The sequence below is a fragment of the Conger conger genome, chromosome 3, assembly GCF_963514075.1.
Source record: "Conger conger chromosome 3, fConCon1.1, whole genome shotgun sequence".
Classification (NCBI taxonomy): domain Eukaryota; kingdom Metazoa; phylum Chordata; class Actinopteri; order Anguilliformes; family Congridae; genus Conger; species Conger conger.
The window spans coordinates 38,887,071-38,900,930 of record NC_083762.1 but is presented as its reverse complement, the minus strand read 5'-3'; the positions used below and the strand labels follow the sequence as shown (position 1 = coordinate 38,900,930).

General features: G+C 38.9%; 1 protein-coding gene across 3 annotated transcripts in view; it reads left to right on the top strand.

Moving 5' to 3' along the window:
• The first annotated feature begins 992 nt into the window (after nt 1-992).
• The window catches only part of b3galt1b (UDP-Gal:betaGlcNAc beta 1,3-galactosyltransferase, polypeptide 1b), a 156,897-nt gene continuing 144,029 nt past the window's right edge, over nt 993-13,860 (top strand). For 2 of the 3 annotated variants that reach the window (XM_061235951.1, XM_061235950.1), the window contains exon 1: nt 993-1,061. The gene's annotated coding sequence lies outside the window, so the exon portion shown is untranslated. The remainder of the gene's footprint in view (nt 1,062-13,860) is intronic. The other variant, XM_061235952.1, reaches the window with a different exon arrangement.

Genomic DNA, 13,860 nt, shown 5'->3' with positions numbered 1-13,860 from the left:
AGACCCCTCGATATGCCTCAATTAGATACACTGAATTTGTGCAGGGGAGGGAGTACATTACTGTCCTACCACTGTCCAAGCACATTTTATGTGTTTTACTTTATGTTAACAATATTGCAAGCTCTTAAATCAACATTTCAAGATAATAAATAATCCTGGCAGATATCAATTGTTCCCATCATATTCACATATTTAAACATTATACTTTACACTAAATTGTAGCCTAATGTAACGGTTAGTTAGTTTACGAAAATGTATTTTAAGTAAAGCTTTTTGAAGTCCTTCCAAATTCTTCACATTTTCTAATCAAAGTTGGTTTTAATTGCTGTAGGCTGTTACTGAAAGCCAATTTATTACGCGAAATAAGTTCCTTGTCAATCTGCTACCAAAGTATTCCGATCAGCTGAGCTGAAGACGTCGTGCACTTCCCAGATCTACAGTTGGGAAACCTTGACACTATGATAAGAATGCACATAGACTACAATTTATCACTGAACAATAAGGGTGTAATCTTTAGAAAAGTTTGTAGTACCCTTTGTACCCTTTGTGTGAATTATATATGGGCTAGCATACCATAACATGATAGTTTAGAACTTAATGTTATGCAAAACATTTAAGTGAAAATGTTTGCAATCTATTTTTATTATGCTACAAAACAGAGCAGCAAATATACAATAAAAAAATCAACACCAATCTTGTTCAAAGTCACAAAGGTTTCTATTAAAACACAATTCCCAAAAAACAGCAGTTTCGACATCAAAGAATGCGATTTAAATGCATGTGTTGTATCGAAATATATTTTCCAAGAGTCAGGAATGCATAGGAATTGCCCGTTTCAAACAAAGACAATCTATCCTGCTACATAAAGTAGTGTAATTTCTATCAGACGGATTGGCTGTGAATCCGTAGCGATGCCTCTGATTGGGCCGTTGTCTTGTCAAACTAAGCACCAACCCATTACGTTTCCTCGATACACATAGCCTTTCGTCCAGAGACGCTGATCAAGGGACAGTCATAGCATCAGCGCCTGTAGTCTTGGTGGGATGGAGACAATACAACTGGTAGGTTCGAAATGTTTACCATTGATGCAATTGTTATGTGTTCTCCGCCTCACATCAGGACCGGTGCCACAGGAAGCATGGGAATATTTGAAGAGGCTTTCGATGTAACCTTCACATTCTCCAGTTATTCGATATTGTACCTAAATGAAACTGGGTCTTATTGAGACAAACAGCTCGCTACGTTTCCAATGATTGCTGTTCTTCTTAGGCGGATTTCGTTATATTTTAGCGAACCATTTTATCCAGTTTCCTGGACATACATGTCCTCCACAGGACGTGTAGGCTACTCCGGGCAAACACTGTGTTGGACTTATCGTTGCGGCGTTTGGCTACCTAGGTGAACATATTGTAGCCTATCTGCGTCTTCTGTTTCAGTATCGCACAAATTATTTTGATAAACACAAAGTAGTTTATCCGTTCGATATTACGTGAAAGAGACATACTTTGCCATGCTAAGAGGTCATTCCCTCACCGACTGGATTAAAGGGGAATGGCACTTAATTAAAAGTGGTTGTTGCTTTAGTTATTTAGAATAAAACTTATACCTAACAGTGAAAGTGATTTTTTAAATAGATTTTTTTGTTAATATTACTTAGCATTTGGAATTTGTTTATTTAAAGTATGTTCTGATAAACCCATTGCATAGTATATAGCCTACATGTTATCATTTTATGGGACAAAAACGACATCAAAAATGTATATTAGACTAGGCTAATTGTAGCCTATAGGCTATATAAGATGTAGTAGTGACCTGACTAATTCGTTTTTCCGGAGTTCATTGAGCTAAAATTTCAATAAACGTTTGCGAAATAATTGAAAATTTATTATTAACTAATGTTGTATTGTCAAAATTGTGATGTCCTTTATTTCAACACTTCAGAAGTGTCTTCTGAAGAAATAAGATTCCTAGCTGATTTCTCTGTTGTTTCACTGTATTTTGGTGAAGTACAGTACACAGAATGTATAAATCATACGTGTTTGTCATGAAGCAGATAGATCATTGTTTCTTCGGGAAAAGGGAGAACACGAAGGTCCTTTGAAAACAGAAGGCACTCGATTATAATGCATCTGCCGTTCATATCCCGAAACAAGGTGTTGCTCAGTGAAGCGTGCTTTTGTTTTGAAGCGGAGATATTCCGATTTCGAAGGTTTGCCATCCAGTAGCCCACTGTCGCATGCTTTCTTGTCATAACCGGAACCTTCTCTCGTAGGTTATGCAGTTACGTATCTAGAATAGGCAATAGGATGTGCGAGAATGCTTTATGCTTCTATTCTGAGAATAAATTAAGATGACCGAAATTTACATTAGTTTGTGCACATAAACAATTTAAAAACCAGATTAGGTCCACCGAAAGTAATGAGATCATTATAACTTGTGTTTACAACACCCATTAGACTTTTCGCCTAACACCAATACCAGACGAATAAATTATATTTTGCCAAAGAATGTTTTTAGTTTTTAACTGTTAGTAATGAACATAATTAGCATTTTTAAATGTTTTGTTTTTCTGTATACAACCACGCAGTGTTTTAAGGTGAAACTCATTGTTATTCTTCAACTATGCTCACATTTTATTGATGTGCCGCTTTCTGAACACCACGTGAAATTCTTAAATAAGCAAGAAGTAGACTGCTCATTTCAACAGAAATGGCATTTTTTGGGAGATGGAGATAATGTATTTTAGACTTTCATGTTCTCTGATTGGCTAATTAAATTTTCATTGCCTTCCAAGGCATGCCACATCAAACTCACTGCCTGACTATACTATTAACTATGATTGATAATTTTCAATAATGAAATCTGCCTTTTACACTCAACCCCTACTGGTGTGCCATGATGTCTTGACCTCCAGCAGTGAGCCTTAATATAAGATGTAGTGTTCTCCATGAGACAGATGCTGTACAGTGCAGTCCGTAAGCATTTCGACAGTGGCACTAATTTTGTTGTTTTGACTCACAACTTTCAATTTGAAATGAAACAATATGAGGTTACAGACTGGGCACTTTAGTTTAACAGTATTTATACCCATATAGGCTGAACCACATTTTAAAAAAATTGTTTTTATACATACAGTAGTCTCCGCATTTTGGGGGACGAAAAGTAATTGGACACTTGACTGTTCAGCTGTTGGCCAGCTGTGCAGAAAAGTCTGAATAAATCGATCAGAGACTGCTTGTGTCAAAATCGATTTGGTACATTGTTAAGAATCAAGAATGCACTGGTGAGCTCAGCAATGGCAAAAAAAACTTGTTAGATCACAGAAAACCACGGAAGAATACTTTGAGTTGTGAAAAGACAACCATTCTCAACTGATTAAGAACACTCTAGAATGGCCTTATAGGTGTGTGAAAGACTCAAATAAAGAGAACAATACACCAGCCTTTAGGGCTCACTGCAAGGTGCAAACCACTGGTAAGCCTCAGTACGACAGGTTTGAGTTTGGAAAAAAATTACACAATTTGTTTTGGAGAATTAAATTACATTTTATTTGAATAGCGCAAATATGCTTTACAGAGTAAAGGAAATAAGGGCAGAAAAGAAAAGGGCAAACACCAGGCTTGAACCCCCAAATAGCCAGCACATGAGGTAAAACAAACTCCCCATTTGGGAGAAATCCCATTTAACAATGGCAAGAAAACCCCTCCCATCTCAGGAGGAACCCAGCTACAGAGGGGGAGCCCATCCTCTGCTTACCGGCAAGGTGTAAAGTGGTGGAACAAACTCTTTTGAACATGTGAGATTAGTCTTAACCTGTACGAGAGTGATGGAAAGTGAAAATTATGGAGAAAAATCCGCACTCAGATCCAACCAGGTGACTCAAAACTGGATGGCGCTTTACCTTGTTGCAGAACATGACCCCAAACACAATGCTAAAGAAACTAAGAAGTTGCTGACTTGCTGAAGAAGGCCAAATGCGGCAGAAGCAAACTGAACTGAAGATGGCTGCAATAAAGGCCTGTCGGAGTATCATCACCAGGGATGATGCACGGTGTCCAGTGATGTCTATGTGTCACAGACTTAAGGCAGTCATTGAGTGTGAAGAATTTCGCATTAAAATGGAGGGCTGTATAAAGGGCTGTAATTAAAACTATCACTGGATATGGATGTAAATACCCTACAATTAACCTTCGTTTCTGTAACCTTATATTCACTGTCTCATTTCAAATCCAATGCGCAGAAGTCAAAACAACAAAAATACTGTCACTGTGCAAATTCCTATGGACTGTACTTGAGGAATCATTATTTTGAGAAGGAAAAATAATTAACTGGTTCAATCAAATTATTCAGGGTGCAATCACAAGCCAGAAATACTCACCAAACAATCATTATATGGAAAAATCAGCAGACAGGCGGTGCATGTTATTTTACAATATTTGGTATAATTTCAGAGAAATAACTGGATACCTCTGCAGAAACATGGTAATGGGACAGGCCAGCTTGCTTTATAATTCAGAAGGTTGCACTTGGATTTTCCGTAATAAATTATTTTGGCAAATTTTACTTTCTCACTTGCTCTGCATACTTTAAAATTGCAACAACATTCTTTGCTTTTTTTTGACACCTGAACATGTTCGGAGTGTGCGCACATATCTAGGCTTTCTTCGAGGCATGAGTGATGCATTACATTACATTACATTACATTATTGGCATTTGGCAGACGCTCTAATCCAGAGCGACGAACAGTTGATTAGACTAAGCAGGAGACAATCCTCCCCTGGAGCAATGCAGGGTTAAGGCCCTTGCTCAAGGGCCCAACGTCTGTGCAGATCTTATTGTGGTTACACCGGGGATCAAACCACCGACCTTGAGTGTCCCAGTCATGTACCTTAACCACTACGCTACAGGCCGCCTGATGCTCTTTTCACAGGCAATTTTGCTCTTTTAAATCTCAATATTGACATGTTTAATGCAGCGTGATGACGGAACACAGTACTGCAGAATAGAATCTTGCGTGGGAATCTTGCAGAGAAGTGTTTCTTTCTAGATCAAAAGATATATATGGCAATATTTCCCTCCAGGCAGGCAGGCCCTATGATTTAAACTGGACACTGAACTATCGTCATCCTGTCTCTAACAAATATACAAATATGAAATAAAGCATTTTTTAACTACCTGTGATAGAGATAATGACTGGTTCATTCATCTATACGAAATGAAAAATGGTAATTAAATACCAAATCGATGGTGTGTTTTGATAATGACCGTGACTGGCTGCTGCAGGGATATGGGATTTGAATGATGGAGTGCAATTCTAAAGATGGAGGCTGTGATGGTAGTGTGATATAAGTGAACTCAAGTACAGAACTGGCTCCTGTTCAATGTTTCTGAACAGTAGGGGGTGTACAGTTGATTGATTTGTCTCCTTAGGAGACCTCTAAGTCGGGACACTATCATTAATACCGGGATAAGTTTAGATCATATCGATCTAATGACTCAAAGGCAACCTCTCATTTAACTGTTCTTTGACTATACTTCACAGAAAATAAGGTTGTTTATTGTCTTTTCTCATTTTTGTTTATTTCATGTAATCTGACATTGGCATTTTATCCCATATGGTTTGTGGTCTGGAACAGCAAAATGTAGCACGTTAACGCCACTCTTAATTAGATGTGTCAAACTGTAGTAAATTACGGAACACTGAAGTAGTCTCTATGGACATGCATGTTTCTCTGTGTATGGTTCAGTATGTTTAATTCCTATAAATAACAAGAAGCTTACAGTTACAATTATTGTATATAGTATATGATATATGTTATTGACATATACTTTATATACACATACTGCTTTATCTTTTTCAAGTTTATTTCCCCAAACACAGATTTCACAATTATTGTCACCCTGATTGTAATACTTTGTGCAACCACCCTGGCAAAGATGACAGCCATGAGTCTTTGCCTCTAATTTGTGGTAAGGCTAGTTACCACATTTGGAGGGATTTTTGACCATGTATTTCGAGTCATTGTCCTGTTGGAAAATCAACCTACGACCTAAGTCTCAGCTTCCTAGCAAAGACAATCAGATTTTCTGCCAAAAATGTTCTGGTACTTTGCTGAATTCATTATGCCATTGATTTTTAACAGTACCCCTGGAACACTGGCTGCAAAACATCTCCAAATCATTAATGTCCCACCTCTATATTTGACAGTAGGTATGAGGTGCTTCTCCTTGTATGGATTCCTCTTTTGCCGCAAAACATGGTCAATAGTGTGTATGGCCAAAACCTTCAATTTTGGACCATTCCCTTCCAGTCATAATTCCAACGATGTTTGGCAAGCTCCAGATGCTTGGTTTTGTTTATTGTGCTCAGTAAGGGCTGTCTTCCTGCCACCCTTGCAGTGACTGGTATGTTGGTATTATTTTATGGTTCTTTCTGAGACAAGATAATTTAATACAATAATAATTGAATTCAACCCGTTCAATTTCACTTCCTAAACTGTGTTCCTTGGGTTTGTTATGGCCTCATCATGTTCCCTACCATCTGTGCGGACAACGTGCACTTGTACCCTCTTCCTGGCAAGTTTGCAATCACTCTATATGTTTGAAAAATGTTTTGTTTCCAGAGCTAAGTGGTTTATGTATTTTCTGGTACCCATTACCAGACTTGTGATGGTTAATTACCATCTGTCTCTTTTGGACTGACAATTATTTGGCTTTTCCCATGCTGATGGTTGACAAAGGGATTTTTCATGCTTGGTACCTAATTTTTATCCTCTAGTGAAGCAGGAAGTGATGGAATGACACCATATAATTCCTTTAGACTCAGATTAACTAAATGAAGTAACATTTTATTGAGAATTTCACTGATTTTATTTTGATTAAGGTTTAGAGTGACAATAATTTTTACACCTGTGGTTTTCAGAAAAACTTAATAAAACGCATTGGAACATGAGAGGAAATAAAAGTATGTAGTTTTTCCATATGTATGAACATAATATATAGATTATATGTGTGTTATTATATGCATTCTTTTTTCTTCATTTTTTATTAAGGGTGGCAATAATTCTGGAGCCCACTGTATTGTTCTCTTTCAATGTGTTCATCAGTATGGACTGCGGCACTTGACCATTAGACGAGAGTTAAGGGTGTGGGAGAGGCCTTGTGGGACATGATAGAATGGCCTATATAGAAGAGTACTTATTATGTGTTGTGCCTGTTATTGAATTACTGTCCGCCTTTGTTTTTAAAAAGAACCAAGTATAGTTTGGATTCAGGTACAAAATGTTGAGTGAACATAATCCACTTCACAGAGATTTTTATTTCATTTTTTATATATTGTCTTCTTTTGATCAATAAAAGCACATCATCAGTTTCACAGTTTCACAGTCGCAGATTAAGCCTGGTCCAAGACTAAATTCAATTTAGATTCCCCATAGAAATCCCAATTTAGTCCAGGACTGAGATTAATCTGTGTCTGTTAAATACTTCATAACTGCCTGCTGTAGCAATAGATTTCTTATCAAATCTGCGTATTTGTAATTATTTGTGTAATTTTCCCCTTGAAAGAATTTCATATTTTCCAAAATATCGATTTAACCGCTTTAATATATCAGTACAACCTATACAGTGAGACAATACAGTCTGTACTCCACAATTTGTAATCAAGCAATTCACATGTGGTTAAAGTGCACAGCAGCCGTTTTTATACATAGCCCGCCTTTTTAGGGCACCGTAATATGTGGGATGCGAATGTTATGTAAATGAGTCATCTTTAGTACTTTGTCACACATCCTTTGCATGCAATGACTGCTTGAATCTACCCATAGACATCATCAGGTTCTGATGCTCTGTCAGGCCTGTACTCTGTTCTGGGGCTAGTTGCCTTACGTTTTCTCTTCAGCTTGGATTCAGATCAGGGGGACTGATTTGGCCAGTTTTTGGCTTTGAAAAACTGCTTTGTTGTTTTTACAGTATGTTATGCTCACTGTCCTGCTATTGGCAATTGGATAAAGTGAGTTTGGGGGCATTTGCTTGAACGTGAGCTGATAAAATATTTCTGTATACTTCTGAATGAATTCTGCCAGACAAGAAAGACAAGTCAGCCAGTACCTGTAGCAATCACCACCAAGTTTCACAGATGAGGGGAGGTGCTATGTATCTTAGGCAGCTACTTTTTTTTTTACACTTTGCTCTTGCCGTCCTTCTCATACAAATGAAACTTGGCCTCATCTGTCCCCCTGACTGTTTTCCAGAACTCTGCTGGCTCTTTTAGGTAGTTATTTGCTAGCTGTAACCTGGTTGTCCTGTTTTTGTGGCCAAGTCATTGTTTGCATCTTGCAGTGTAGACTCTGTAGTTGTGGACAGTAGTAACCGGCAAATTCAAATGTCCATGCATGCCTCCTGAAGAGTGTTTCTAAGCTGTCTGGAAAGGTTTTTTTTCTTCATTACAATGAGAATTATTCAGTCACCAACTGTAGATTTTGTGATTACTGAGCTCACAAGTGCTTTCTTTTTTCTTAATGATGTTCCAAACTGTTCATTTTGCTAAGCACAACGTTTGCCCTATGTCTCTGTCTGGTTTTTTTCTCAGCCTCATAGTGGTTTTCTTGACTTTCATTGGCACAACTCTGGTCTTCATGTTGACAAATGCCATTTCCAGCCTCCAAAGGCAATCAAAAACCTAGAATCAGGACTAGATTCTGAAAGCTCTCTTATGCCTGCATCATGGAAGCAATTGAACACACCCTGACTAATCAGGAACATGTGTGAAACCATTAACACATTATGGTGCCTTGAAATGGGACTATCTACAAGTATACATATCCTCGTATTGACTTTAGTAGTGGCTTTGATCTGTGTTTGCCAATTGTGCTCTTGTAAGTTTTGGTAAGTTTTTTCCATGTTTGTATATGTTTATGGTATCACGTGAATAGTCAAGAGGATAATATTTCTGTCCTGAAATATTTTTCCTCAAAAAATATCTTTGCTGAGGCAGTATTCCAGCCAATTCCTGAAATAAAACAGTGATATTTTGGTATTTGATTATTCTAGGAGTCTGTAGGCAATTCAAATATTTGGCTAGACCTTTTATTGCACTTCACTCAAATATCTTATAATATGGTTTTCTTTTTTTCTTTTTTCTTTTTTTCTGCGTAAACGGTTGCTTGTCATCCCTTGAGGGTATTCTCTGGTTTTCCTGCTACCATATGAAAATATAATTTTCTGGCTGCATATTAAGATACTTGGTATTTCTGCCTTGTTTGTACCTCTTCCGTAATGATGTTGGGGTTAAGACGTGGGAGAAGACTTCAGGTCTTCTTCTGCTTGATGCTTTCTTTTCTTCAACATGTTTTGCTGGATGTTTTAGGTGATTATACAGTTGCGATTAAAAAAAAAACATTTCTCATCTTGTTGCATAATGGTTTCAGTAATGGCTGGAGCAGACGCATTCTGCTTTTTGTGTTTACCCCATGGTTCGTAACCCTGTGTTTTCAAGCTCTGAAACTCTCCGTGTTCCGCAGCTGCCTGGCTGTACATTCCTCATCCTGATTCCCGTCGTAAGTACAGTTATCTTCTTGCACTGCAGATGCTTAAAGCGAGGAGATTGAAATAGTCTTGTTTGTCTGACATGATATGCCCTCATGCATTTATTGTCAAAGAGTTCAGTTTCCCAGACAGATCTGGAGCCTACTGGCCTGGCTTCAGTGCTCTCTTACAGGAATCTCTCATGCGCTTTTCATTCATGCTCCTTCTTGGCTTCTTGACACTGTCACGTTTGTGGAGAGCATGCATAATGATGGCATTCCACTCTATTTCGAGTGGTTGAACTTGAAGGGTTCACCTGGGGGAGGAGTGAGGGGGTCGGGGCACTACTGAGTTTGAGGCCGTGTTTTTTTTTTCCTGTCAGCGGAACGTCTTCACGGTACTGGTGGTGTACTTCAGAGACGTATTAGGTTCAGCTTGAAATGTGAAGTTGCATTGTGCTGTCTGTTTATCTTCTCACTGGCTCCACTGTAACCTTCTTTGTCATTGTCTGTGGAACTCAGTGGGATCAGTGTGCAATCTCGTTCAGCGCAAGGTCTGGCATGTGGACTCTGTGGGATACATTTCTTAACAGTACTTCCTGTCTGGTCCCCATCCCCCCTCCTCCACCCCCACCCCACTGTTTAGCTTTTTGTTATGTAACATTTTTTTGGGAAGGATTTAAACTAGGGCCATTCAATAGGCTTGGGATATAGCTTTGCGAGCTATCAGATTTTGCACCATCATGCTGTCCTTGGAAAAATACTGGGATGTATGGTATGCTGATTTGACATCTTTAATTATGCGATTAGTTATCAGTGGCTGAGATAAAAGCTTGGTAAAAAAAAGTATCTTATCTGCCTTAACCCCTTAAGTCGCACCAGCCCCAGTGGGATTTTTTTACCCTCATTTATTTTTTCATGGTGCAATTTTCAGTCACTATGGTAACAGGATATACTGTTTAAAAGCGTTAAAACTCACGGTCCAGTCTGCATAAACTATTTTACCATTCCATTGCTTGTGTGACAACCATTCCTTATTTTGTAACATGTGGGGTGGAAAAACAAGCCAGAGGGAGACCACACCTCTACATTTTGGGAATCCACAGGCTATACAAATCAGGATAATGTCAGTGTCCTTTTCACAGCGAGGATCCAATGTACCAAATCCATAATAGTTTATAATTCCAAAAACGTGGAACTTGGAGAAACATTGATAGAATGCCCATTGTTTACTTAGAAGTTCTCCAGAGCAATTATCATTTTTGTCCATTTCACCATTGCATACGTGTAAAAAAGTACTTGCATAGAAATGCTATTACCTATATTTTGTATTGGCTCTCTGGAAAATGATTAGTGTAACTACAAGGTTCACTGACCAGTACTGGTAATGCAGGCACATGGTATAGGCAATGCCCCTCTCAATCATCTACACTATAACTTTTGCTAATACTACAGAAAGTTCAACCCTCCTCACCCCCCTCACCAAGCATAGATGCACTCTCCAAAATTGCTTGATTGACAGAGTAGCATCACAGTTGATTTTCGAATCTCAAGATAATGACTAGTAGCCGAGAGCATGCATATACTTTTCTTCACATATTAAACAGAAGAGTTCTTCTAAATTACATTATTTGCTTTGTCTAAATCTTAGGAGCATATCGTGTCAAGCAGGGTATTATATTGTGCTCTGGAGCTTCATAATCATATGAAAGTAAAAATACATTTTCTACAATGATCTGTGATTTTCTTTTTTCCTTTGCTGGCGACATTTTATCTAACTCCCATATTATGCTATTTTGATTGCATTCATCTTTCTAGAATGATATTCTTGAAATATGTTTGGAATGTTGATTCAGTTCATGCATGTTCTGTAGAGAAACTGTTCTTGCTACTGTTGTAAACAATGGCTGCTTTATGGTAAGAGATTCTGTTTTAATTCAATTCTGCGAACATTATTGCATGCATTCTAAAAATGATAGACAAATGGTCTGTATTGTATTGCAAATAATACTATCAGTATTTTTATATAGCCCATTAGAGTTGAGCTGTGTCAATATTTTGACACTGTCATACAAAAGACTGTGAGAACATTTCATATAAAATGGCCAACCATGTTATACCGCAGGGCAGCACGCAATTAGTGTCTTTCATAGTGTTTGGACAAAATGATTAGCCTGCATCAAATACACTTCTCTGTATTACCTGCCTGTTGTCACTTTTCATGTTTGTCATGTCATGTTTAGTCATTATCTTAGTTACGTTATTGTCATGTCACGTATTTTGTTAGTCTAGTCTCGCCACGTTTTTATGTTTTATTTCTTATTACGTTTCATTGCCATGTCATGTTATGTTTCATTTTTAGTTCTTGTTACCATTTATTTCTTAGTCTTGCCATGTCATGTTATATAGTTTATTGTCATAATTTCACAAACTTGTTACATTACATTACATTATTACATTATTGGCATTTGGCAGACACTCTTATCCAGAGCGACGTACAACAAAGTGCATACCCATAACCAGGGGTAAGTGTGCTGAAAGTACAATTTAAATTGCTACCCGTACAACAAAGATAAGGACCAGGGCCTATTTTATTTTATTTTTTATTAACAAACAAACAACAAAGCAAAAGTGACCAAACTTAACTATCCAAATACTGCTTACCTAGCCAACTAAAAATACTGAAACACTACGTAAATCACAAAGACAACAATTAAGGTTCACAGGAAGGTAGGGAGGGATGGGGAGAGGTGCTGCTTGAAGAGGTGTGTCTTCAGCTTGCGCTTAAAGGTGGGGAGAGATTCTACAGTTCTGACCTCAACGGGGAGTTCGTTCCACCACCGTGGAGCCAGAACAGACCGTAGTCGTGAGCGTGAGGTGGAGGTTCGGAGAGGGGGAGGTGCCAAGCGGCCTGTGGAGGCTGAACGAAGAGGTCTGGCAGGAGTGTAGGGTCTGATGATTTTTTGTAGGTAAGCTGGGGAAGACCCCTTAACTGCTTGGAAGGCTAGCACCAATGTTCTGAATTTGATGCGAGCCATGACAGGCAGCCAGTGGAGGGAAGTAAGCAGGGGGGTGACGTGTGAGTATTTGGGAATGTTGAAGACCAGATGAGCTGCTGCATTCTGGATAAGTTGGAGGGGTCTGATGGTGGATGCTGGGAGGCCAGCCAAGAGGGAATTGCAGTAGACCATCGCTTGGACCAGGAGCTGGGTCGAGTAGGGGGTGAGAAAGGGGCGGATTCTCCGTATGTTGTATAGGAAGAACCTGCATGACCGGGTCACCGCCGCAATGTTCTCGGAAAGGGACAGTCTGCTGTCCATCACCACGCCGAGGTTCCTTGCACTGGGTGATGGCGTGAGTGTGGTATCCCCGAGGGGATGTCATGTTATGTCATGTCATGATTTATGTTTGTTTCATGTTATGTGGTTCTGTTCATTGTTTAGCATACACTTTTTTGTGTCTTTCTGCAAATCTTGCATTCCTGCTTTCTCTCTCTCCCTTTCTGTCACTCACCCTAATTGTTTCAATATCCCTTGTCTTCTTACTAATCTACTAACTTTAGATCAGGATTGGGTAATACTAACATTCTAACCATGTGTTCATGTTACCTTACGTTTCTTGTGCATGTCATTTACTAATTTACTAATTTACTAACGCCAGGGCAGGATAGGTTTATTTCTAACGATTACTAATTACCTTGTTAACTTGTCAATCCTCCACACCTGATTTCCATTCTCATGCTGCTCTCAAACTAATTGTCTACACCTGTCTACACCTGCGTATAAAGCTCAGTTTCATGTCATGTCTTTTTTTTCATGTCATTTTTGCCCCCTGTTCGTCAGTGCACTTTTGAGTGTTTTTGTCAAGCCATTGTCTACCCGTTACAATCCAAGCCTGTTTATTGACCAAAGATTATTGACTTCTGTTTTGTTGACCATTGCCTGCCTGTACCACGACTTTGCCTGCTGTCTTTGTGCTTTTGCCCCGCGGAGCGGACTTCGGTCTTGACTCTTGCGCCGTCATCGACCCTGAGCCTGCCTACCATCCGCCTGTTCTTCTGCCCCACTGACAGCTTTCCTGGCTACTGGACTTTTTTGCATGGTGTACCGATTACGAGACTGCCTTCTCCCTTGGTACTGTACTTTGGTTTTGGCTGGATTTTACGTGTTTGAACATTGCCTGTTTTTTGACTACGTTCACTGTACATTCCCTGAATAAAGCCCTGACGGGACTTTATTACACCTCTGTTTCTGAGTCGTGCATTTTGGGTCCAACCCCCCACGCACCCATCTCACCTGTTATGTTAATAAACGGCAAGTTAATTTTATAATATTAA